At 44.6% G+C, this 25,704-nt stretch overlaps 1 long non-coding RNA gene across 1 annotated transcript in view; it reads left to right on the top strand.

The window, feature by feature from the left end:
• The first annotated feature begins 1,247 nt into the window (after positions 1–1,247).
• The window catches only part of LOC144177973 (uncharacterized), a 43,034-nt gene continuing 18,577 nt past the window's right edge, over positions 1,248–25,704 (top strand). The window contains exons 1-2 of the long non-coding RNA XR_013323899.1: positions 1,248–1,561; positions 15,679–15,802. This is a non-coding gene — a long non-coding RNA (uncharacterized LOC144177973). The remainder of the gene's footprint in view (positions 1,562–15,678; positions 15,803–25,704) is intronic.

Raw genomic sequence — 25,704 nt, 5'->3', positions numbered from 1 at the left:
CATTCCGACATCCGGCAACCACCGACTTCGTACGTTCTCCGTCCTCACCCCTGACCTCACAGTGATTTGAGGACCGCCACTGCGCATTCTACCCTTCTTTCTGTGTGGAAATCCAAGCCTAGCTTAGAACTTGCCGGCGGCCAGAATGTTTAGTGCTACTGGAGGAGCCATCAGCGCCAAAAAAAGGAATTCATGGGCGAAATTTCCAGTTGCTTGTTTTTTTGTTTGTTTGTCCCCCAGTAATTGTCCCTTTTGCCTGGGTACCCCTTCCTCTGGTTTTATCGCCGTAACGCCTTGAAAAGTCCGTTCCGTTAGCAGGATTTTTATTTCCCATATTCTTTTATGTTGTGTCGTTGGCGTGCCTTGCTCATGAACTACCATTCATTTATTTTGTAATCTAAGGTAATTGGCCCTTTTTTCTTTGCAGCACACAGCCGAGTCCGTTTTTCTTTTGTCGTGTTGTAGTTCCTTATGCATTTTTTTTGTTCAGTGACCTACAATACCTTTCGCAAAGGGAAAAAGAATGCGCTGTCAGGACTATTGGAACCAGAGGCACCTACGTGTGGGCCTTCAGGTCTGTTACACTGTGGTCGGCTTTGTTTCGAACGCGGAACCACTCTAGCAGGCGAGCTATAGGCGCTGCTCCACGCAACGTCCTTTCTGTACTCACGGGTGAAGGAAAGCGCGATAGCTGTATCATCGGATGGATTAGGTTGGCCATAAAGATCGCACGACGTCTCCCTTATTCAAATAGAGTTACGCGAATATGTTAGAGAGCATTGTAGATGTGCACTGCTTGTTGAAGCGCGGTCTTCATGCACTTCTGCGTACTAGGGAATATTTCTGCGCGGATATATTAGGGCCCGACAGCCGTAAAGGGGGGGGGGGGGCAATTCATTTCGTCTAGTTTCAAACTGCATTTGAAGATTTAAGTGGTAATTTCAGCGCAAAGAATAAACTTCTTAGGGCTTCCTCAATCGACTAATAGAGGTTAAACCCAATAAGACTTAACTATTTCTTTTGATGTACGGACTGCCCAAGCACCATTTTGTGTGAATTTCCGACCGTGTTTTTTTTATTTCCTACTTGTGATAACTGCCATCCTCCGGGCGCGACAACGTGCAAGCAGACGACGACGGAAACCAACCGTCGGTCAAACATAAGAAAGCGGAAGACCACCGGGACCACGCGCAGCGGAGATCACAAGAGGGAAGTGTGCCGGCGGAGGCTAGCTACTAGACAGCGCTAAAGAAGGGGCCTAAGGATTCCTCTCGGGAGGTGGTTGGAGGGCAAGACAGGAGCTTGCTTGCGCCCTGCTCCGAGAATCGTCCAGGGAGCGGCTCCAGGATCCCTCTGCTGCAATACGTGATGCATGTTACCGCTCGCGATATCTGGAGGCATGTTCCGGGCCAAGATTCGGGGCGAGGCCTGGAGTAGCCAAGAAATAGCGCGGGCATCAACATTCTGTACCTGCGACCACCACATCTCAACAGGCGACGTTCCACTGACGTTCCACACGTTCCATCGATGTCATCCCGCCCAGCGTCGAATAGACTGGAACGTGAGCGTGTCCCCTCGTTTTTTCCTTCCGAGTAAACTTTGGTTCGGACTCGAGTGTTCTTTATTGCTCCGTGTTGCGCGTGTGCTGCTTTTTGTTGCCGATCAAGTCACCAGTTCTTTTCCCGAGTGTTTCTGTGTCCTGAAAAGAATATATGTTTTGTGCTGAACCCTTGGCATCACTTGTAGTTGATCCTCCTCCGCGAGCCACACGCCCGCCTGCTAAACAAGCGGCCTCACAATTGCTGGCGTCCGCGCCAGGACCGCGTGCTCGAATTCCATCTTGAGACTAAGCAGGCAAGTGGGTGTTGCAAGCGAGGATGGATCTAGAAAAGTTGATGTCCATCGGGAAGGAGTTAGGACTGCACGGACCAGCTCTAAAGGAATGGATCGATGAGTAACGCACGAAAGAAAGGGACCGGCGCGCAACTGAACGCGAGGCGCCTAAGAAAGCGGCAACACTAGCCCAGAAGAGATTGTCTAAAACCAGAGCTGGCATTGAGGCTGAACCGGCCCTGGTATAACTTAAGCTGCGGCTTCAGGAAGGGTCGCAGATTTCAAGCGAGGTGGGAGGCAAGCCCGCGCCTAATGCAGCGCAAGGCGTCCACAGCCCTCATAAGTTCATTTCTGCCTTCAACGAGGGTCGGGATGATCTTGACGCAGACATCCAGCGTTTTGAGAGGGTGACAACCAGTCAAGGGTGCCCTCAGACAAGTGGGCGCTGTCCCTGCACTTGTGCTTGACTGGTGAAAGGTGCAGGTACACCGAGCAGGGCTACAGGTGCAAGTTGAGGGAGTCTAAGCCACAGAACGCGGAGACAGGCCGTCAATTTGCGGGCTGCCTACTCGGCTACTTTGACAATTGGCAGGAGCTGGCCAAAATGGAGCAGACGTACGCCGTGCTTCGAGACAAAATAGTGGCCGAGCAATTCCTGGACAGCTGTCACGAGAAGCTGGCTGTTTTTTTTTCAAGGAGAGCGGCTACAAAACCTGGACCAGCTAGTCGAAACCGCCGACCACTACCTTGAAGCGCAAGGTCTCACCAACGAGGCAAGAAGCCAAGAAGATGAGACGGGCAGGCAGCCAGAAGTCCACCGGCCTCCTGGGTAGCAGGATCCTAAGACGAGGCCTTACTGCTTGTTATGTAATAAGCAGGGCCTCCGCCCAGCAGACTATTGGACAACGTCAATGTCTCCTGGTTCCAGCCAGCCCAGCAAGAAAAACGCCTTCGGCCTGAGGGGCCGCAAGCACGGACACTGATAGCAGGCTGAAGCTTGCTCCAACCTGCCAGAGAACGTGAGACAGGTACCCTCCTCGATGACGGGACCCAAAAGCTCTCGAGTAGAGGCATCCACCAAGTCTCGACGACGCCAAGCTGTGCCAGTGTCTCCAGCAAGCAATACACCTACAACCGAGCTGGAGGGGATGCCAACATCGCGGGAACTTCTGGAAGGCCAACCCGTGATCGTCCTGCGAGACACTAGCTGTAATACGGTCATCGTGAAACGCTCTCTCGTTGCTGACACTAAGCTTACAGGAGGCATGAGCACCGTCCACCTAATTAATCGAACGTATCTGTCCCTACCGGAGGCAGAAGTGGAAATCGATTCCCCGTCCTTCCCAGGCCGCGTACTAGCGTCCTGCATGGATATGGATAATCACCTGTATGACGTCATTATGGGGAAACTTGAGGCGAAATACTTAAACTTCTGTTTCAAAGAGCGCGTTGTGAGGTAAAGAGAATAGGTGGTAAACTAAATTGGAGTTTGTTTCTGTGTGCGCGTGCTGCTCAAGGAAAGCCGCAGCGCCGTAGTAGGCGGCGGCTCTGGCACACCTGCAATACCAGCCGCCCTCAGAGGTGTAATTCCCGGCGTGACCGAACAGGAGGCTCTTTGGTGTAGAGAGCGGGCGGAAGGAGCTGTAGAGGACGCTGTCGATGTGCTTGTAAAGCAATGGCGGGCGCAGCCAAACTGTTCAGCCAAAAGTGTAACAGCTCACCACAAGGTGTGAGTGAATATTTATTTCATGCCTTTATAGGCTGAGTGATGATGCCTAGCGGCCGCCAGAGCTTAAGGTTTTACCCTGGATGACTTCACTACGGCTGTTTTCTGTACTTACAACGTGTACGCTCGCTACCAACACTTGTCTGGTTTTGGAAACATTTTGGCAACCGAGTACTGCACGCCAAAGATATAATTATAATAGAGAATTGCCACGGTACCCAGATCAGAGGAAACCTGTCTATTTATTTCGAAACCGTCCAAGATGATATGCAGCGTGATTACGCTGTCCGAATTTCGTACTTAAAAAAACTGCTACTTGACTGGGCGTATGGCAAGCAAATAGTAAAAGACACCGTATCTGCAGCTGACAGAAAGGCCATTGGCGATTAGCGCTTTCGCTCCGTTCACTTGGGAAATGATCCTTCGTAAGCACAGCACCCCGGATGAACCTCACGTAAATCATTAACCTGGAGTCGAAGCAGGCATTCATAATGTTATTCAATATGCTAAGTGTCCTTGTGCAGCACAAAATTTGTAGTTCGTCATAGTTGCTAACGCCAAGCTTGTAATTGATGACCCGCACAAATTTGCCAGGTGTTGTAGTCAATGTATTTTTCATTCCTCAGGCGAAATATATTTCTGGCGCAGCAGTTTACACCGGGAGACAACTCCGGTTAGGCATGTTAGCACAAATATGCGCCTCGACAACTGGGAGCAAGGCAATGACAACACGTTTATTTCTGCTCATAACGTAACCAGTGACGTTTCTGCTCGTAAAGATATCACGCGCGTCGTTAAACATAGTACGTGCATTTCAACAATGGCCATGGCTGCTCTCTTCCTCCACCTTTGTCTAGGTGTTATTAATACACCCATACTCTTAAGAGCAGTGGAAACTGATACATGAATATTTCGCTGATAGTTACGCGTGAGTGCATTTTTGCCGCAAGAAGCATTACCAGACAATTTTATTCACTACTGCGAATGATAGCTTAACTGTTGACAGACAGAAATCAAGCTAGCGTGTGTTCTTAAAAGCTCAAGCAGTCATGGATACCACGTCGGGCGTAAAAGGCGTCTTTAACAGTCTTCCCGTAGGCCCCGCTACCACGAAAAAAAGTATCAAATGAGATAGTTTCGAACTCATAGGAATAATTTGGGCTGCTTAGGCCTGTCAGAGACTGTAATCCTCCGGATATTAGGTAGATATTTATTTACCTGTGGACGGGCATACAAGCCTTGTATCAAATGAAATCGTTCCGAACTCTTAGGAATAATTTGGGCTGCTTAGATCTGTCAGAGACTGTAATCCTCGGCATGATAGGTAGTTACTTATTTACCTGTGAACGGAAATAGAAGCCTTGTCGGCGAGGGAGAGGGAGAGTTCCAACGTGTTTCTGGTATGGTATATATACGAGCCAGCCACTTCGTCTTCACGTACATCGTCTCATCTCTCAGTGGTGTTATCATTGAAGTTTTATAACGGCTTGCTTTAACAGCGATTGCCTGAGCTTACATAATTGAGGGCAAAATGGTGGTGCACAAGAATCGCCAGAGTATATTAGACCAGCAGGTCTCCAGTTGCAAAGGAAAGGTCGTAAAGGTGGTGGGGGGTGCTGGGCTACAATAGGAGAGTGCACAGAGGTGACGTGCGGTGTCACAATGACGGAGCCGAAATTGGGGCCAAGTGGTAAGCGACTTAGTGAAAGACTTAAAGCGCAGAATACAGTGCCGCCTTCTTTGGGCTTCGCCGTAATACTATTAGTTTCACAAAAAGAGCTGGGAGTGCTTTGTGCGTCGCTGTGAATACCATTGATATTTACGCACCTGGTGTTAACGAAGCGGGGGGAGTGGGTTGTGCCTAAGAAGTACTTAATCGCAGAAGGAGGTATGGTAATTGATCTAAACAAGGTGGAGAAGGAAAGTCAAGGCATGAGCCGAGGGTGTGCCTGCGAAACAACTGACGGGATCGATAAAGGCGGAGATATTCGACAATGGCTGAGCGCAGTTGTGGCTGGCTTACGCCTCTCCTACCATGCTTCAGGAAAGGTGGTAGGAAAGGCAACTCTATTCGGAAGCACTTCCTTGTGATGCTTGTTAGTCTAATGAGCGTGTGAAAGGCCGTTGCTCAAGGCTACTCATCCTACCAGCTACTAAACCTCCTGTGTTCCCCTGTAAAATAAGGTTGATAGCGAATTGTTCAAGCTTTCGATTTATTTTTCCTGTTGTTTTTATTGAGTGGGTAGCAATGGACGTCCTCGTCATAACAATAAACTGTAAGATACTCGTAATTTGTATTCGTGCATGTTTTGGAAATAGTTGGGTGCGCTGCAGGAATTCACTGTGCGACAGAAAGAGCGAGACGTCTCTTTTTTAGAAGAGCACGCGGAGATGTTTACCGGAATTGCGACACCGCCATGCTACTCGGGTGGGGGAAGGGTGAAGGGGAAAGAAAAGGGCCCAGATTTCATGCGCGGATGGCACGGTGTAAGCTGGCTGTTGTGTACTGTGTTTGACTGCACAGAAACGCAAAAATATGGTTTATGCCTCTTTCATAGGAATCGGTAAAACACGAAAGTGAAATGTACCTTCACAGGGACTTGTATTGTGCATCCATATGAACTTGCACATCGCTATTTATATATTTCGGTGTGGCACCGTTAGACACATCAACGTTAGACACTGGATTGCAGGCGCCGGAACATTGCAAAAAACGACTGAAACCACAGCACATTAAAAACTGGGCGAACTAAACGGAACCGAAACCGAGAGCGAAAGCAGTAGGTGACGGATGGTGTCTCAATTCACCCGCGTCTCGCGTATACCCAAAGACGGCACGGGCTTTGAATTTCAGTCGTAAAGAACATATTTATTCAAAGGAAAAACGTGACCTGAGCCACTTATCTTCTCATTGCCGCGCCCGCAGACCTGATTGTGTCCCTGTGTTTCAGCGCACAGCCATCCTTTTCCGACATAAGAACCAGCCAACGCGAGAAATGGTACAAGCCAGCCAGATCATAAAAGCTGGTTCCGATTGCATCAGTCATCCCTCTATAACAATGCGTAATCGCTAAGTCGCATATTTAGATGCACATTAAGCGCTATTTCGCTGGCTCTTCTGGGCTTGCGTGTTGCGGTAGGGAGGGGGGTCTTAATGCGTGTATGGTGCGGTTATCTGCTGATTTTTCGCCATTCGTGCGCCTCAAAGTTCGTGTTCTGGTTTTGTTGTTACGGTTTTTTTGTATTGTCGGCTGAGTGCGCCGAGAAGTGTGACGCACTGGGGGCGTAGTGATTGGGCGCTTGGGCATTTAAAGCTCTGTATTGCGCTATAATAAACTACTTGCGAGCCTGCGCTTGTGCCGTCTTCATGTGTTCTTGTCCCCGTTAATTTGCGCGCAGTTTGTTTTTCGAGAGGGTAATAAGAATTTCTGTGTCCGGAAAGGCCATGTTTGCACTTGAGAATCGCAACTTTCAACGCACTAACCTTGTATGACAAGGGATGGTTAGCTGCACTACTAGACGAGCTCTCGGTCATAGAAGTGGATATCATAGGGTTAAGCGAAGTTATAAGGGCGTCAGATGGCTTCATTTTAGAAATTGACGGTAATATTTTGGGCAACAGAGGACTTGAAGAGAAACAAGAACATGGGGTTGGATTCTTAATAAACAAAAAATACCAGAAAACTTGGATGAATTCTTCCGCATTGACGAAAACGCCGCCGCAGCACTGATCAACCTAAACAAGCGTTACAGGTTAAATATCGTAATTGGCCTTTGCGCCAAGAATTAGCTACTATGATGAAGCCATACACATTTTGAACAAAAACGTGGACCCAGCTAACAAGAAGGAAGAACACAGTTTACGATTGTGATAGGGAGACTTTAGCGTAAAAAGTGGGGAGAAGCTAATAGACGAAATGTCAATTGAAAGCCTTGGAACAGACAATCGCTACCGTCGAGGAGATACACCGGTGGGAGTTTCGGAAGGAAATAACTGGCGGTTGACGAACACATTTTTCTGCAAATGAAATAATATCAAATGGACATAGAAAAGTCAAGATGGTACAGCAAAAAATGAAATTGATTTAAGTTTAGCTGACTCGTCACACAGCACTCGTCACACAGCAGCTGCAGCGGACGGCGCGTTTTTCGCTCGTCCTAAGCGCAATCTAATGTTTTTGCAGAATTCCCTGTTCTGTGACCACTGCGACTACCATCTGCGCACAAGCCGGGCCAAGCAAAAGTGGATCGACGCCTGGACGACTAGCGACAGCTCAGCGACACCTGACTGTGGCTCGCCTAGGTGACGTGTCGGCGGTGGACCACGCTTAAAAAGGCTGAACGCACCGAGATCCAGCGCACTCGTCACACAGCAGCTGCACCGGACGGCGCGTTTTTCGCTCGTCCTAAGCGCAATCTACTGTTTTTGCAGAATTCCCTGTTCTGTGACCACTGCGGCTACCATCTGCGCACAAGCCGGGCCAAGCAAAAGTGGATCGACGCCTGGACGACTAGCGACAGCTCAGCGACACCTGACTGTGGCTCGCCTAGGTGACGTGTCGTCGGTGGACCACGCTTAAAAAGGCTGAACGCACCGAGATCCCGCGCACTCGTCACACAGCAGTTGCAGCGGACGGCGCGTTTTTCGCTCGTCCTAAGCGCAATCTACTGTTTTTGCAGGTTAGTAACTTTCTGCCCTGTAGTTGGCAATTGTGTGTTTACGTCCGCTGCTGCTGCTGTGCCGGGTGTTTAACATGGACAATTGCTTGGCGTGTCATGAGAATGTTCCCGATGATGGCAAGTTTGTTCAGTGTACCTTCTGTCGGTATTCCTATCATCTTGGCAAGTGCTCTGGCGTAACGCCAGCCAGTTTTCGTAGTAAGGGCGACTCCCTTAGGTCTTAGTGGGCTTGCTCAACGTGCGAGGCAGCGCGTAAAAAGAGTGGCATGGCTACTGAGCCTGGAGCGTCTCTTGCGGATAGTACCGATAGAAAACTGCAAGAGTTGAACGATAAGTTTGCGCTGCTCCTCCCCCTTGTCGCCAAGGTCGACGCATTGTCGGAAGTGATTAAGAAAGTTAATGACATCGAAAAATCCGTCGCTCATGTGTCTGATCAGTATGATACAATTCTAGCAAAACTCGACTAGCAAGACAACGATGTTACCGCGCTTAAGAAAAGGGTTGATAGTATTGAATCGGGCTCCTCATCTCAGGTCAGACAAATGAGAATCCAGTTCAACGAACTTGAAGAATACAGTCGTCGACATAACATTGAGGTTCGGGGAATCGTTGAAGAAGAGAATGAAAATCTTCTGGAAAAAAATGAACGATTTGGCCTGTAAACTGGAACTACCGGAGCTTGCACAATCCGATCTTGACGCCCTGCATCGCTTACCGTCTGGTCCTGGCAAAGAACCTGTGGTGATTGCCCGTTTCGCTTCAATTGCTTTGAAGGAAAGCTGGATAAAAAAGCGCTCTGCTCTGAAGATAGCCGCCCCGTTAATACAGATAATGGACAACCTTACGTCCATGAACAAGCACCTTCTGTGGCTCGCAACAAACAAAGGGACAGAGATGGGTTATCGGTTTGTCTGGCAGAAAAACGGTCGAGTGATGGCACGAAAGTTCGATGGCGATAACGTCATTCACATTCGTGACGAAACTGACCTAGAAAAAATGACGTAAGAAGCTTCCTGTAGGCTTTCACGCAGCCTAAAACTTGTTATGGACACCGTTAAACAGTACCAGCATTATGACGCTGACTCTTTTTCTTCTGTCACGTCAAATAGTTCTAATTTCTTTTCCTTTTATCACTTGAACGCTCGCAGCCTAAAAAACAAAGAAGATGAGTTAACTATTTTCCTATCCTCAATAAAACATGACTTCGATGTTCTAGCATTCAGTGAAACATGGTTTTCGAACTGTGGTGAGGCTGTTTAACTTGAAGGGTACAAGTCTGATTCATTATTCAGGAAAGACGAACGGGGCGGAGGCGTCGCTCTCTACATTAAGAACACATTTGTTTATGATGTAATTCCAGAATACACTACTGTGAACCCCAACTTTGAATCCCTGTTTATAAAAACCAGCCAATTTGTCGTTGGCGTTATCTACAGACCTCCCTCGGGATTCTTTGAAGAATTTTATCGCTTCTTCGAAGTAATGTTGGAAGGCTTATCAGCGTTAAAAAAAAGTGTTGTGATATTAGGTGACTTCAATATTACCTTGTGCTTTTGTCCAATTCTACTAGTCAATTCACTGAAATGGCGCTTTCTTATGGTTTTTCAAACGTTATTAAGGCACCTACTCGTATTACAGAACATAGCGAAACATTAATTGATCTATGTTTAACCAATCTAAGTGAAAGTCAAACAAAATCAGGAACAATAACAAGCGATTTGAGTGATCACCTATCCATATTTTGTTTCATTCCGAAAACCTCGCCCTTCGTTCCCAAATCGATAAACGCATGTTTACCGATTCGTGTAATGGATGACTCCAACATTCAGTATTTCCGTCACTTGGTTGCAAATGTTAACTGGTCGGAACTATCATCCGAAAGCAATCCAAATCAATTGTACAATGTATTTCTGGAGAAGGTAATAGAACTTGACGACCGTGCATTCCCGAGAAAAACAATTAAAATAAATAAAAGAGCGAAAAAGCCTTGGATAACCGGAGAGCTGTTAAAAAGAATCAAAGAACGTAATCTATTGTTTCATAAGTTCATTATGTCCAGGGATGTCGAAATCTTCAAAAAGTATAAAAAAATTAGAAATAAACTAGGATCTGACATAAAGAAGTCGCGCATTAATTACTACACCAACAAATTTTCTGATATCATGTATGATCCGCAAAAAACATGGCGTATGCTTTAGAATTTATTAGGTAAATCGCGAACCGTTTTACCGGATGCAATGACAGTTTCTGGGCGAACCGTTAGAGGCAAAGCTCTTTCAGATGAATTTAATAGGCACTTTCTGCTTTCCGGAGCCTCACCAATACACAGCACTGGAGGTTTTGAAGATTATGTTTCTTGCAACCTTTCTAATTCGCTGTTTCTTTATCCTGCTTCTCCCGAAGAAATTGTGACGTTAATTAAGAATAGTAAAACAAATTCGTGTGGGTTTGACGATATTAGCGCAAAGCCAATTAAAGCTGTGTCTGACCTCCTGGCTGGCGTACTGTGTCAGATAACCAATTTAGTTCTCTCCACTGGTATTTTTCCTGATAAAATGAAGATTGCAAAAGTGTGTGTTTTGTACAAAGGAGGCAGTGTTGACTGCTTCAGCAATTACCGGCCGATATCTATTCTCCCACTATTCTCAAAAATAGTGGAAAAAGTAATTAATGTGCGATTAGCAAATCATTTAAACAAACATGCATTGATATCTCCACATCAATATGGATTTCAAAAGGGCAAATCCACAGAAAGTGCATTACTTAATGTTAAAGATAAAATAGCAACAAACCTAGAAAACCGTCTTTACACTCTGGGTATCTTCTTAGATTTTAGCAAAGCATTTGATTCCCTTAAGCACGACATACTTTTCGCAAAAAACCTCACTATGGCATACGAGGCATCTCTCTTGATCTGATACAAAACTTCTTAACAGGCCGTTCTCAATATGTTTTTATTAACAACGAAAAATCTGACTTAAATAAAATTTTATTCGGTGTACCACAAGGATCTATTTTAGGTCCAGTTTTATTTTTACTCTATGTTAATGATAAAACAGCTATTGTTGGTACCCAAGACATTGTTCTGTATGCCGATGATACAACGGTGTTTTTTTCAGCGGATGATATACCGTCGCTAATAAGTACAGCTAACCTGTGGCTTGAAAACTTGTCAAACTGGCTCTATGCAAGCCAGCTTAAACTGAATACCGATAAAACAAAATATATTCTGTTTTCCTCTATTAACAAACCAGCTTACATTAACGACAATGTGACCTTTCGTACACAGGTAGTCGAACGCGTTCCTGAAAATAAATTCCTCGGTGTGCAATTTCACGAAAACCTCAAATGGACATCCCATGTAAATAATGTACGGCATAAGATCGCATATTCGATAGGTTTATTGAACAAGCTTCGTTCACTGCTACCTGAGCATCTAAGACGCCAACTTTACTTCAGTACAATTCAATCGCGCATAGACTACTGTCTATTAGTATGGGGAAACTCATCGAAATACAACATTGACAGTCTTCACATCATGCAGAAAAAAGGAATCCGATTCATCTCAAACCTGGCTAGGTATGAACATAGGTCTCCTTATTTCAGGCAGCTTCGGATCCTTCCAATTCACTACCTGTACAAATTACGACTTTCAGAAATTGTGTTCTCTGAAATAAAACGTGACCGTGATTTATTCTTCTCAATGTATGTCGATGCTGAATGCCGCTATAATTTAAGGCATAATAGTTTTAAAACACCGCGAACGAGAACTAAATATGGCGAACAAATTTTATCTTGGCAGATTCCTAATCTTCTCAACCAGCACCCGAATGTAATCGAAGTTATAGATAAATCTCCATCCATGCGTGTACTTAGAAAACAATTAAATGTTATGTTTCTGCAGTATATATGACACTTCCCCGTTACGTTATCAATTGTATCCCTGTATGTCATGTGTTTTTCACAAGTTGGGTATGTAGAGTATATGAAACCTTTATTTCTGCTGTATAGGTTGTTGTTGTTACTAGGCCGTTTTGTGTTGTTATTTGTTACCATGATCCTCCTTCTTTGTATCGGATAACAAACCCTTTATTTTTAGTATCTAAGCTGTTTTCACTTTTATTATATTGTATAATTTGAACGGAAATTATGTTGCTGTGTGTCGTGTGCAGCTGCCCTACGGGCCCAGTCAGGCGATCACGTCGTCATACAGCTGCTGCAGCTGTATGACGTTGTGATGTATCGCCTTTAGCCCACGGGCCGCTGCATTCTGCTTCACTGTTGTTGTTGTTGAACGAATTGAATTGAATAAATTTCAAATTTCAACCCAGCTATTGTGCAGAACAAAGAGGTGCTAAGATTCGCTGCAGCAATCATATGATTGTTATATACAAGGCAAAGCTAGATCTCAAAAGGGAAGGAGAAAAACTGGAGAAAAATAAGAAACCATCAGTGAGTCAGTCAAGAGTCAGGAGAGAGGAATATAAAAAAAACACCATTTTTTTCTATTTTGTGGGCTCAAATAAAAACGTTTTTCCTCCTCCTTCAGAACAAATCTCACTTTCGAAACGAGGACGATGATAGTGTAGAAAGGCTAATAACTATTTTAAGGCGGAAATTACAAAATCTTCAGAAGCTGTAGGAGAGCTGTACGTAGGGAACACACTGGAAAAGTAATAAAACAAGGGAAGTAAACGTGAAACCTAGAAACATGAGAGTGTCAAGGACAGTAAATGAAGTTGAGTTAGCAGAATTATCTAAATTGGTTAACACTAGTAAAACAAACGAAATTCATGACATTAGACTGTGACGGATCAAGTTAATGCTAGAAATATAACGAAGCCTCACAGCGACTCAAGAAACCTAACCATTAGTGAAAACTGAATGCACTTGTTCAGAGACGAGCAGGGTAAGATTACGGACAACATGAATGAGATAATGAAGGCAGCAGAACAATTCTACACCAGGCTGTATGCCAGTGACGTTTGACCAGGGGGAACTACTGAGCATACACGCGGAACTTGCGGTGTCCCGTTAGCAAGTAAAAAGCAAGTAGGAAAGTCTCTCATGAAGGTGACACTAGCACAACTGTGGAACTTTTGGAGGAGAGGAGAGATATTGTACCGGACTATCGCGCTGCGCTCTTTTCGTAATGCTTGACTCAAAAAGTGTTCATAGCGAGGAACACGCGCACATTATTCCGGCGAAGCTGTTGAGCAAATCGTTAGTGTATGCTGTCGCCAGTAGAAAGACAAAGAAAATAAAGAAAATGCCAAGCACCCCTGTGCACGTGCCCGACGCTCGTGCTATCGCGATAACCGTCCGGCAGTTAAAAAAATTACACTATTACACTAACAAAAATTACACTAACAATAAGCGCAACAGCTACAATCGTGAACTTAAACCGTCGTGACTGTCGTGTAGGTTGCGTGCAGCTTCGCGGCCTTCAAGTATTTCGCGTCAGTGTGAGCTTCTTTCATTTTTTTCTGTTTTATAAATAGGGAGATACCAAGCACCTTGATAAATAAAGACTCATCAGTCTACTTGCACTTATTAACAAGCTGCTTACCATACTTATAACCCTCCGCATAGGTAACAGTGTAGATTTTCGACATCCCCGAAGCCAGGCTGGATTGATGAAAGAGTACTCAACCTTGGATAACATCTACCCTTTCAATCAAGAGATAGAAAAGTCCGCAGAATACAAAATATGGCATTCATGTACTACGACAAAGCGTATGACACAGTATACAACTGACGTAGTGCTAAAAGCACTAAAACACCATGCAAAGAAGAGACCTACCTAAGACCGTTGCATATATAAGAGGTCTTAGAGCTTCTGCTCAAAAGGCGTGACTGTGAAAACACAGGATGATGGATAACCTGGAAGTACTTGAGCCAGTGGAGGTATGCAAACGACATGGTTTTGCTGAGTGAGACTGTAGAGCACCTGTAAAAACGCTTGAGGAAGCACAAACAGGAAGCGCGACCGTGGACATAGAATGAATATAAATAAATCTGAAGTTGTGAGGAATAAGCAGTGCGAATGCACCCTCTTACGCTTAGAAAACGAAACGCTACACGAAGTAAACGATTTTAATTTCTTCAGAGAGATGGTTAGTTTTGGCGCCAACTACTAAAGAGAAACTCGGCGCAGAATTGGTCACTCCCACATAATGCAAAGCAAGCTACCTCTATCACTCAAAAGGAAATGTACAACCACTCGGTACTGGGTGTGATAACATACGGAGCTGAATCTTGACGCATTACTAAATTTAATAAAATCGAAAGCAAACATTGATTGGCCCCAAGGTCTATGGGACAAGTAATGTTAGGAGTAACACCTTAGGGACGAAAAACGAGCTTCCTGAATCAGGGTACTAACTCACAAACTCGAATAGATGATTTCGTTGCTCAAGTTAAGAAAAAACGACCCCGCTGCGACACCCCTAGCAGCACGGGAAGGCCGATAACACAATGAAGGGAAGAAATGGGTAATTTAGTTACCAAAAGCCTCCTAGACCGGCAAAAGAAAGGAGTTGTTGGGAGTCAGTGGCATAGGCGATCTCGAAGGGATGGCCTCGGTAGGCTGTTGTTGTTAAGGAAGAGAACGACTACAATGATGATTATAATGAAAATCGGTGCTACATAAGTAGAAGTACGTGCCTGGAAGCACGTGCCGCCACGGAAAGTTCACAGAAAGACTCCCAGAAGGGACAAAGAGTGCCCCCAGTAAATGAAAACGAAAACAGCAGCGGCAGATTAGGGTGAGCCGCTGCCGCACGTTTAATACGCTTTACCACGAGAATTGAAGTTGCCGACGGGTGCCAAATGGAGGCTACTCGCGATGGCTAGTGAGTGGAACGAGCTTCGCACAGTGTTCTGCATGGGTCTGGTCAAACAATATTGGGAGCAGAATCAATGTTCGACACCAGTTTTGACGATAGATAAATGGCAGGTCTAACATATTTCTCCTCCGCATAAAAAATTGTTAAGACGTAAGTAGGTAACGTCAACTTGTTTTTATTTATTGCCATCACTTGCCACCCCCCCCCCCCCCCCCCCCCCCAATCGGTGGGTCAACTGCGACCGCCGACGAACGCAAAGAGAAGAGAGCGCAGGAGTTGACTGGAGTGGATCCCGCGCCAACCCGCTTTATAGGGGGTGGTTGTATTGCGGTAACGTTTAGTGTTTGGGGAGTTGGTGCTATCACGTGTACACTCCGCAGCTATCACGCCGCTAGCACGCCGCTGAGTCGCCAACGCACGCCGCTGACGACGTAGTTTGAATAAGTCAAGGATATAAGGCGCGTTCGTAGCCTTTGATTCTGTGTCGTTTTGTGGCGCACGGGTAGAGCACCATGTACCTTGCGATCCGCCCGCAGTGTCGTGGGATTGAAACCAGGCGCCGGTAACTGTTATTTCTTTTTCTTTTTACAGTGTAGGGGGAGGCTGGCTGCTGCGGACGCCGACGCACGGGATGTCCTATTTCCCTTTGTCGTCTGACAATTTTGTTAGGTGCTCGGTACATCCAGCTTCTATTGAACAGGTCAGACATGGGCAAGTAAGTACAAGATTGTTCCATTGGCTGACAAGTAATAATTGCTACTTCGTAAAATATTTACCAGCCAGACACAGCCGGACAGAAGTAATCGAATTAAATACGGTGAAGGCACGAAGCAAACAAATTCCCATGAAAGAAACGTTTAAGAAGAACATGGCAATGGGCTTGAGATATCCGCGCTGAAAGATGAACCCCTGCCCTCAATATATAACGAGCTCATAAGTGTGAACGGCAAGCACATTTTATATATCGTTTTCTGTTTGTTTTATTTGCCTTTTCATAGCTTCGCTTTGGACAGAACCGGAACAAAAGTTTTTTAAGTTTCAAGTTTCAGTCTTATTATTTCCAAAAAGAAGTTGTTAAGAAATCCAGGATATACCGGCGAGGGTCCCAGAGCTGAGGACTTTAGTTGGACCCTCGGTGCATACATACAAAATAACGGCAAAATCAATACACAGCAACTGATACATTCTTACAAAATACGACATGCAAACACAATTTTATAACAAATCAAGCCATAAACATGCGACATGGTGTCAAAGAAAACGAAGAACAAACAAGTCAAAACCGTTAAAGATCCCAAGTACGGTTTGTCGAGAATATATTTTTGACAAATTCTGAAAGCAGTAGAAATAAAGTGCATCGCTTAATACTTGAAGGTGACTCATTTAAAAAAATACACCGCACTGAATGCAGAAGTTTTTTTTTGAAACTTAGTACTAGCAAGGGTATCAGAAAATTTCTGTTAGCCACTAACCTGGCCTCATTATTATTTGGCAACAGGTCAGTAGCGATAAATGGGAAATCCATTAGGTAAAACAGCACTTTGTAGAATAAGCTCACGAGATTTAACCGGAACAAAACGTTTATGGGCAAGATATTGTGAGCGCGTAGTAATGTGTCGGCGTTCGACAGCGAAGAACTAGAAGTGACACAGCGTATTGACTGAATTTAAATGTGCCGTATTTATGATAAGTGGCAAGCATATGTTTGGGCCCAAGAGACTATACAGTAAGTGATACGACTGTGGATGAAAGCAAAATACGACGCCAACAGTGCTTCGCGGGAAAACAATGGGCGAGCTTAGACCAATACACGGATACTAAACGCCGTCTTCTGCTTAAGGTGGTTAAAGTGACTGCAAAAGGTAAGGCACGGGTCCAGATGCATGTCAAGAAAGACGACATCAGTACATGCAGACATGGAAGGAATACAAGTTGTATTACGGAATAGTAAATAATGACCAGTGAGCACTTTTAAAAACCATAAAGTTAGTTTTTATGGGCTTAATAACTAAGATATATTACAGCTGCACCAATTTATGAAGACACTTATGCAAAATTTAACTTTAAGATAAGAGCACCAACAGTTTTTTCAAAAGAAAACATAATTCTGTTTTTTCCATATAAAACACGGTGTCCATGTGGAGAGAATTTAAGAAATTAAAAAGATCAAGAGTTTAAAAGAAAGTTAGTTTCAAACTGTTTGTTTTGTTTTATGCAGAAAAGATACATAAATGTCCTCCGTTCAGTAATAGCTGCTCCAGATATTAGAAACGCACCATTTGCTTGTTAATACTCCGTCCCCTACTTTGTGATTGTGATACATCGTGAAGAGCCGTAAGGATGTTCTCGTTCTAAACGCGTTGCGAGATTTGAATGTGAGGTTTGTGTTTGCCGGGCGAGGAGAAATAATTCCCAGAAAGTTTATTACACGTCCGCTATTTTACTTTAAAACATTTCACCCAGATCCGCTACAATGGAACGTTGTGATTAACCACTCGCGTTATGAACTCTCTATTAGCCCGGCAGGCGGTGCAACGACCGTAGAAAAATGTTGGAATGACAACAAATACTCGTCTTACTAAAAGCGTGAAGCTTCTGAAAATACTATATATCTTCGTTGCTAAGCACAATGGCAGCATATCCCGGGGGATGATTTTTTTTTTCTTACCAACATAAGTCACCTATAAAAAGGGTTTGAAAGAAACTGCATTCTACAATTTGGGCGTCTGTACAGAGTATATACAGTGCAGTTTACATAGAAACCGAAGCTCTGCTGCTAACCAGGGCTCCGTGCCCAAACCACTATGTGCCACTGACAATCGACAACGTATCTTCTACATGGAAAAGGCGCGGTGTGGCCTAGGCTCATAAGCGAAATTAAAAAACACAGAAAACGCCACAAACGAAACTTCAAGGGACGCGGAGGGGAGTTGAGTGCTGGCACGAGCCACAACAGAGCCGAGCAACTGACAGTGTTCGAACGAGGAGAATGCCTCGAGGCCGACATCGCTGGTTATTTCTGCGGCCGGTAGGATGTGGTGAGGCGTAGCCAGACGCGTCAAGAGGAATGCCCGCCTGGGAGCGCCGTTAGTGTAAGCATACACGCGTAGTCATTTGGAAACACACTCGGTTTTTGATCGTACGAACGAAACGCCATTAGCGGTAGTATCAACACCTTATTTAGGTCTCACGATATTAAGCGCGTTCTTACCTAAACTAAGCAACCCAACTTTGTTTTTTATTTCCTTTCAGCTCTCTAAAATGTTTGTCTTCCCCTATCAGGGGAAAGGTTTCTCTCGTGAACTTCTAATAGCTCGATACCTTTCCAGCCAAATCTATTCTTCGCCACGAGATTCTCTCATCTCATGTCTAGATCAAGTATCCTTCTTTGCTCTATTTCTCATCTTGCCTTATCGCAGTCATTCAGTTCCTCGAGTCACTCTATGTTGCCCGTTTTTTCCATTACAAGTGTGGTTGAACCTCACATTCGTTGTGCATATTTCACTTAGGATGTCTTTACAGACACGTTTCTGATCTCATAGTATATTTTACTTTTTCACGTGGTGCTACAATACACTGCTTTTTAAAAGGGAAATACTTATTGCGCTCATTTTCTGATGTGGGGTGTCCTCGCTCTCCGTGCCCATTGGCCTACCTGGAACTGCATCCATCACATCAAAGCAGAGGCGACGGCTATAGCTCATCGTTCCTGATGTAACTATAAATAAATCGTGCGGAGAACAAAAGTGAAATTAGAGACGTGATTTGAGAATAAAGTCACTCGGAAGACACCATTCAAGGTATTGATAATGTGATCCAAGTAGCGCCAAAGGAGGAGAAAACGTTCACCTAGATCTGCTGACCTGTTTTGAGGGCGAAATCCTAGCAACTTGGAGACTTCCTTGCGCCCACATCATGCTTGCGTCTCTATCTGCGCTTTCCTTCCTTTGTCTTTTTGTTCGAGGTACTGATCGTACTTGATGCGACACCTCGCCCAAGATAAGGGGTCTGCGTTCGTAGCCGGTGGCTGTTACACTCACGTTGCGTCACATTGAACTGTCCGGCTGTTCGCACCAGGCTGACTCTTTTTCCCTTCGATGGGTGCCGACAAAAAGCGGTGATACCGCACTAGCCTACTGTCCTAGACACCACATTTGAAACCCTGCACAAACCCAAATCTGTTTCTTTTGTTGCAGCGGTGGACACGCCATCCATGTTGACGTCTATAACAACGGTAGCTTTACCCATGTAGTAAGACATGTTAAGCTTTCTGCTTCAAATACAGACGTGCAGACGTCGCACATCCCTAGCGTTGGCTTTCGGAAATAAAAATGGCGCAGGTGTAACAATTTGAAACATGGTTGTGATGAGGCGAACCAAAGGCTCCACACGTGATGCTTCTGAATCTTTGCCTTTGCCTCACATCTGGCCGGCGGCCGTCTTAAAATATCAACTGCATGGTTTGATCCGTGTTTTCTCTTGCGCTGAAGAGCACACCCATACAGGCTAGTTAACGCGCCACCAATGGCCAGACGTGGAGACAAACAGCCGGCAAAACGCACAGGATCCTTTAAAGCGACGCCTGGTCATCAGGTTCGCGTCAGCTGAAGCGCAGGCACAGACGGTCTAGCTAGCGCTCTGCGATCAAGCGTAGACGAAGTAGCAATTTCACCATAACCCAGCCACGCGGTACCGTACCAGCGAGGCTCCGAGCACGCCAAGCGATTTTAAAAGTGCAGCTGGTGCGTCGGTGGCTGCAGGTCACGTGTGAGGTGATGCATGATATTTAAAGACGCAGCGTAGTTGCGCTACTGTTCTATACAAATAAAGGCGTCCCCAATTGCTTTTAACTTCACGTATTTAAACATTTCTATGTGGAGGTTGTTATGCGCTACGCCACTGGGTTTCTGTAGAAGGCGCAAGCGGCAGGAAGGTGCGTAGTTTGAAGAGAAGGAATAAAAACGCAAAAGCATAGGGTAAGTGGCAACAGTGCGGTCGCAATCAAATCTTCTTCGCCCATAGGACAGGGGAAGGAAACTGCCACACGGGAGAAGCAATTAAAATGCCTCATTTTCAACCACAAGCTCGAAATCTTTGTTGCTGTAGCAACTCTTTCCCAGTCCCATTTGAGCAACACATGCGCTATACAATCTTAAGTTTCCGCATCTGTAAGCTTTGTAACCTGGTTGTTTTCATTACATATTGTAGTGATGTAAGTAACCAAGTGTTATTCTTTCAAATTTCTTCTCAACTTCACCCAAACTACTTTAAATCAACGCCTGCCTTATATAGCCTAGACCGGATCGGCAATTACAATGTCTAAAGCAAAGGAAAGTATTTATTTATTTATTTATTTATTTATTTATTTATTTATTTATTTATTTATTTATTTATTTATTCGTTCACTTATTTATTTTTATTTAGTTATTTATATTTTTATTCTTTTATTGTAGCGTCGAGGATGAACCACTGACTCGGGTAATGGTTTTATATTTTTTAGTAACTAATAATTGCAGTGCAAATCAAGCAGCTACGAAAAAACAAATGGACAATAACACAACGTAAAATAAAGTAGACGAAAGCTGTGTAGGACAGGTCATTCAATACACCTAGAAGCTAAAAAGATTTCTCCACAACAGATCAATCCAAGACGAGGGGCAAGTTCACAATTAATTATAGACTATGACAGGGGTTATCATACTAATGACGGTTTAGAAACCGTCAATGTCAAAGAGAGGTTCTACGCCATCCGGAAAACCGTCCAAGTCACGTGAACCGTAAAAGCCGTAAATAACCAAAACTAATTTAAATTACGCCAAATTAGCGTAACCGTAATTAAACGTAAAACAGCCGTACGGTGTTTTAGCAGGAAGAGGGCTCCGATAATGGTCGACGCCGCAAAGAAGGAAACGCAGTGTAATTGAGTAACTTAGAAGAAACGTTAGTATTTACTGCACGTGAATCGAAACGGGGTCCTCAGCAATACGCCTCGGGGACCGCTCAGCTTCATAATCAGCCTGTTTAGCACCACTGCAGAACGAAGGCCTGGCCCATTGATCCAACCCCCTGTTGTCCTTAGCTGCCCCACCTGAACCCTTGCTTCCAAATATCCTCAGTTCGTACCCTCCATCTCGTTTTATGACTTCTCATTTTCGAGACCCGTCTCTTGGTATCCACTCTGTCACCTTGGTGGACCCCAGGTTGTTATTCCGTTTCACTACAACATACAGAAAGCAAACTTTGGTCGTCTCAACGGGCAACGGGGAAAGGACAATAAGAGAACGATTACGGACAGGAAACGAGCTTCCTGTACCACGGAACAAACGCGACTTGTCGATATTATTGTTAAAGTGATCAAAACAAATAACTTGGGTTCGCCAACTGGCCAGTCGGGGATGCTACCACGTCACAAGTAGGGTTCTAGTGAACGCACTCCATACTCTAGGGTTGAGAAAGCGTCGACTACAATACCATGCAACTCGACGTGCGCTTATCTTGACATCGTCTCCCCGTGAAGTTCAGGACTTCTTCAACAGCACGTAAAGCTTAATATAAGAACATTGGCCCCGTGACAGTCGCAAATCTTGTGTAAAACGCTCCGCCATTGTATTAATTATTATTTCGGTGCCGCTATAACGAACAGGTAAAATTTTCGCATCCCCAATAGAAGATATTAGGAACTCATAACAGCGGCCGTCAGATGCTCGCGGTCGATTCAGCAATTACCATTGGCTTAAACGTTAACATTTCTATACGATCGAGCATACGTCTATGTCAAATTTGAAATTGCCTATTTTGAATTCCCATCTCATAAGATGCACCTGGTTATCCAATGATTTTTATTTCTGCTCGCCCATAAACTCGTCTTATGCTGATACTGTTTACCTATAGTGAAACTTTCAAATTTGGGGTGTTGATCCAAAGTCGCAATAATTAATATATTTCAGGACGATCATATAATTTAAGGGCGAAGTAAACGTTGGCTGAAACATCCACGGCGCAGTGGTGGTATTCTTATACTACGCAGTGACACTACAACTCAATTACTGGCGGTGGGCATCGGGTTCATTGCAACAAAAGGATGCAGGCAACGCGTTCGATTACGAGCGATCTTTCACTCCCGCAAGGCTGGCGCTCCCGTGTGGGCAGCTCTCAATGATGGAACATCCACTGTAAACACGCAGTCCCCTGTGGGAACGTTGTTACAGCCTAATTACATGTCCGAGGCAGACGACACGCTGTCATACCAACCGGTCACTACCGAAGCAGGGCAAATTCAATCTCGCGGTCACTCCCCTTGCTCAAGGAACAAGGTTGCCATGGTAACGTATAGCTCAGCCCGGTCTTTCAATCCGCGAGATACCTATATATAAGGACACAACACCAAGGCAAGTATCAAGGAAGAAATTTACAGCGTATACCAATTATCGGGGACTTCAAGTAGGTAAGGGGGAAGTCAATACGTTTTAACCGTCAGGAACTAAGACCCGATGGCATATGACTTGTCTGCGAATCCGCATTGCGGGTACTAAATCATTATCATCTGACAGCGTACTCACCTCGTATTTACTTGTACTCCAGCTCTCTTGAACACATATTTTATATTGCGTGCGCATCCCTTACATTGCCCTTGTTTAGCAACTTTTGTTTTGGTGCCCCAGGCAACGTGCAAGTGCTTGTAACCATACATGTAGACGGAAGCCGCCGTGAGGTTCCTTCCTTACTTTTTAAACTGGCTTTGCCTCTGGGCGCCTATACTCCCCTTTCTTAATTTATGTCAATAAAGCAATTGTGCGAGAAGCACGACGGGCTCGCCACTACAATTTCTAACATTATTCTGTGTTAATGTATATAAATTGTAAGTTGGAGCAAGCGGTACTCTGTTTTGCTTTTCGTGTCTGAAGCTTCGCAAAGGAAAGGTTATTAGGCCCAAGTGCACGGATCACTTATCTTCAGATTGAATCAAAATTTAGCCCCACCTTGCAAAAGTTATCCCATCAGCATTATTCTCTTGTCCGTATTGCTGCTAACATTGTGAAAACGAATCTTACTGTGCCACTGCAAAATAAACAAATATGTGAAATAAACGTTGCAGAATGGCAAACACAACCCACCACCTTCCCCAACACGGAGACACACACAACAAAACTTCGAACATGAGAGCGACCACAACTGTTGCCAACGTTTCAGCAAGACGACTTGCCTACGTCAGAGCAAACTCTGGCTTGGCTGGAGAGCTTTATACATGGCTAGTTCTCCATGAGAAAAAAGCGAATGAGAAAAGGAAATTGGAGTGTAGGGGCAGTATTGGTTGGGAGTGTGCGGGGGCAGGTTTTGGTGAGGCAGCAAAGGTGCGGGTTTTTTGCTGCGCAGATGGTAAGCAGAAAGTAAGGTTTCGTCATTTTATGGAAAGAGTGGTTGAGAACGTGTTTCTTGCTACGGCACACGGCCGAGTGCGCGGTTCTCGGAAATGGTGGAAGCCAAACAGAGTTTAGGGGAAGTCGTTACCAGACCGTATCTGTAAGCTGGAGGTCCAAAAAGAAGCCGGTAACTAGGTCAAGGGAAAAAAACTACTGAAAGTGCAGGTGTCACAAACATCAGCATTCTTGGAGAGAGCCTTTTCTGAAACTAAAAAAACGAAAAGATAAAGGTACAACCATGTGTGCGGCCCAAGAAAAAGCAGTGGAAGAAAAACGGGGGCGGAATAAAACTCCGGAGCAATTGCTGAATGGATGTCGACATACAAATGTTGAAGCTAAAATAGAAAATCTAAAGAAACACGCCGATCACATATGGACCTGAGGGAAGCGGGTGATATTGTTCGGATAAAGATACTTGAACCGTCTCTGGGCAGGTGCTCATAATAAGGTCTCTAAAGCTGTACCGCAGCACTTCAACCAATTAGGCAACAATTTCCAAGACCTTAAGTTGCATATACTTCAGTCAATCTTTAAGTCTCCTAGGGACAGGAAATACAGAGTATCATATTTGCCACAAACTCAACTCCTTTAAACTTGCTCGAAATAACGCTTGCAGAGCCAACTTCGTATCCTTATGATATTCACCGGGAATAAAGCATTTGTAATTCATTTGCGAGTACCTTTATCCGAACAATATTACCTGCCTCTCCTTGGTCCAAATGTTATCGCCGAATTTGTTCTTGTGTTGTGTTGTGTTTTATGGCATATAAGCAACTTAGGCTATCATGCGCCAAACAGAAGGTTTTGTGTATTTTGTGGATAAGAACGGTTAGATCACGTTACAGCTTTACAGCTTGCTTGCAATCCCTGCTTCTATGATAAAACTAAAAACGGAGGAAATTTAACAAGTGCGTTTTCTCCTAAAAGTAGATTGGGATGAAATGGAATGTGTTCGTCGTAGAAGAGCCTAAAATGCTTTTTTCTCAGGATCTCGAATTTCGTACATGAGAGTAACATGTGGTTTACTGTTAGCACTTGGTCGCATTCCTCACATCTCGGTTTATGTTCTTTCATTACAAGGAAGTTATGTGTCAGGTATGTATGTCCGATGCGGAGACGACATAAAATGACTTCTGTGTAGCATTCCTCATGTTTGCTTGATTCCAACTCAACTATAGTGGGTTTAACTATGTGAAGTTTGTTGTTTGTTTTGTTATCCCATGAGGACTGCCATGTTTCTCTGAGTTTACTCTGTATAAATTTCATACAGTCGTTATGAGGAATATGTTCTTGCGTTACTGTTTTACTACCAGCCTTTGCAGCACATGCATCGGCTCTCTCTTTACCATTGATCCCAACATGGCTAGGAACCCAGCACAACTTAATGTCCTGTCCCTGTGTTTTTGCTGTCAATAAATTGTGTATTATGTCTCCTATTATGGGTTTAGCTGCATTTTTGTAATGTAGGGCTGTGATCGCGCTGAGCGAGTCTGTGTAGATAACTTTTTGGAATGCCTTCCTTCCTTATTCTTTCCACAGCCACAGCAATTGCATAAGACTCCACTGTGAAAACCGAGGCGCACTGAGGTAGTCTGATCACCTTCTCCCATTTACCTTGTATTATTGCACTCCCAGCATAGCATGCTGTTTTGGAACCGCCTGTGTAAAATGAGGTGTAGCCTTTGTATTTTTTGTTCAGTGCCAAACACTCGTGTAATATGTGTTCACACGTTGTTTTCTTTTTTTGAAAGTGTGTCAGTGTAAAATCGCACACAGCAGGGAATGTATACCAAGGTGGTAGTTGTTTTGTTCTATGGGCAGTCCCACGCAATGTGTCCAGCATACCAAGTTCTTGGCATTTCTCTTCAAACCGAAGGAGCAACGGTCTAATAGCTTGGGGTTTGTTATTAAACAGTGCCCTAGATGGACATTTCGTGACTATAGGATAGCACAGATGTTTCGGTAGTGAACAGATCTTTAGGATGTATGAGCACGTGAACATGAGTCTTCTGAATGTAAGTGGCGGTTCATTGGTTTCAACATAAAGACTGCTAATGGGTGATGTCCTATATGCACCAGACGAGAGTCATAAACCTAAATTATGTACGGGATCCAGTCGTTTTAAGTAGGACTGCCTTGCTGAGCCATACACAATGCAACCATAGTCTAAGCAAGAGCATACAACGGAGCGATAAAC

This window comes from Haemaphysalis longicornis, unplaced genomic scaffold, assembly GCF_048455015.1.
Source record: "Haemaphysalis longicornis isolate Haplotype H1 unplaced genomic scaffold, Haemaphysalis longicornis Haplotype H1 scaffold_36, whole genome shotgun sequence".
Taxonomy (NCBI): domain Eukaryota; kingdom Metazoa; phylum Arthropoda; class Arachnida; order Ixodida; family Ixodidae; genus Haemaphysalis; species Haemaphysalis longicornis.
This window is presented reverse-complemented; position numbering and strand designations above follow the sequence as displayed.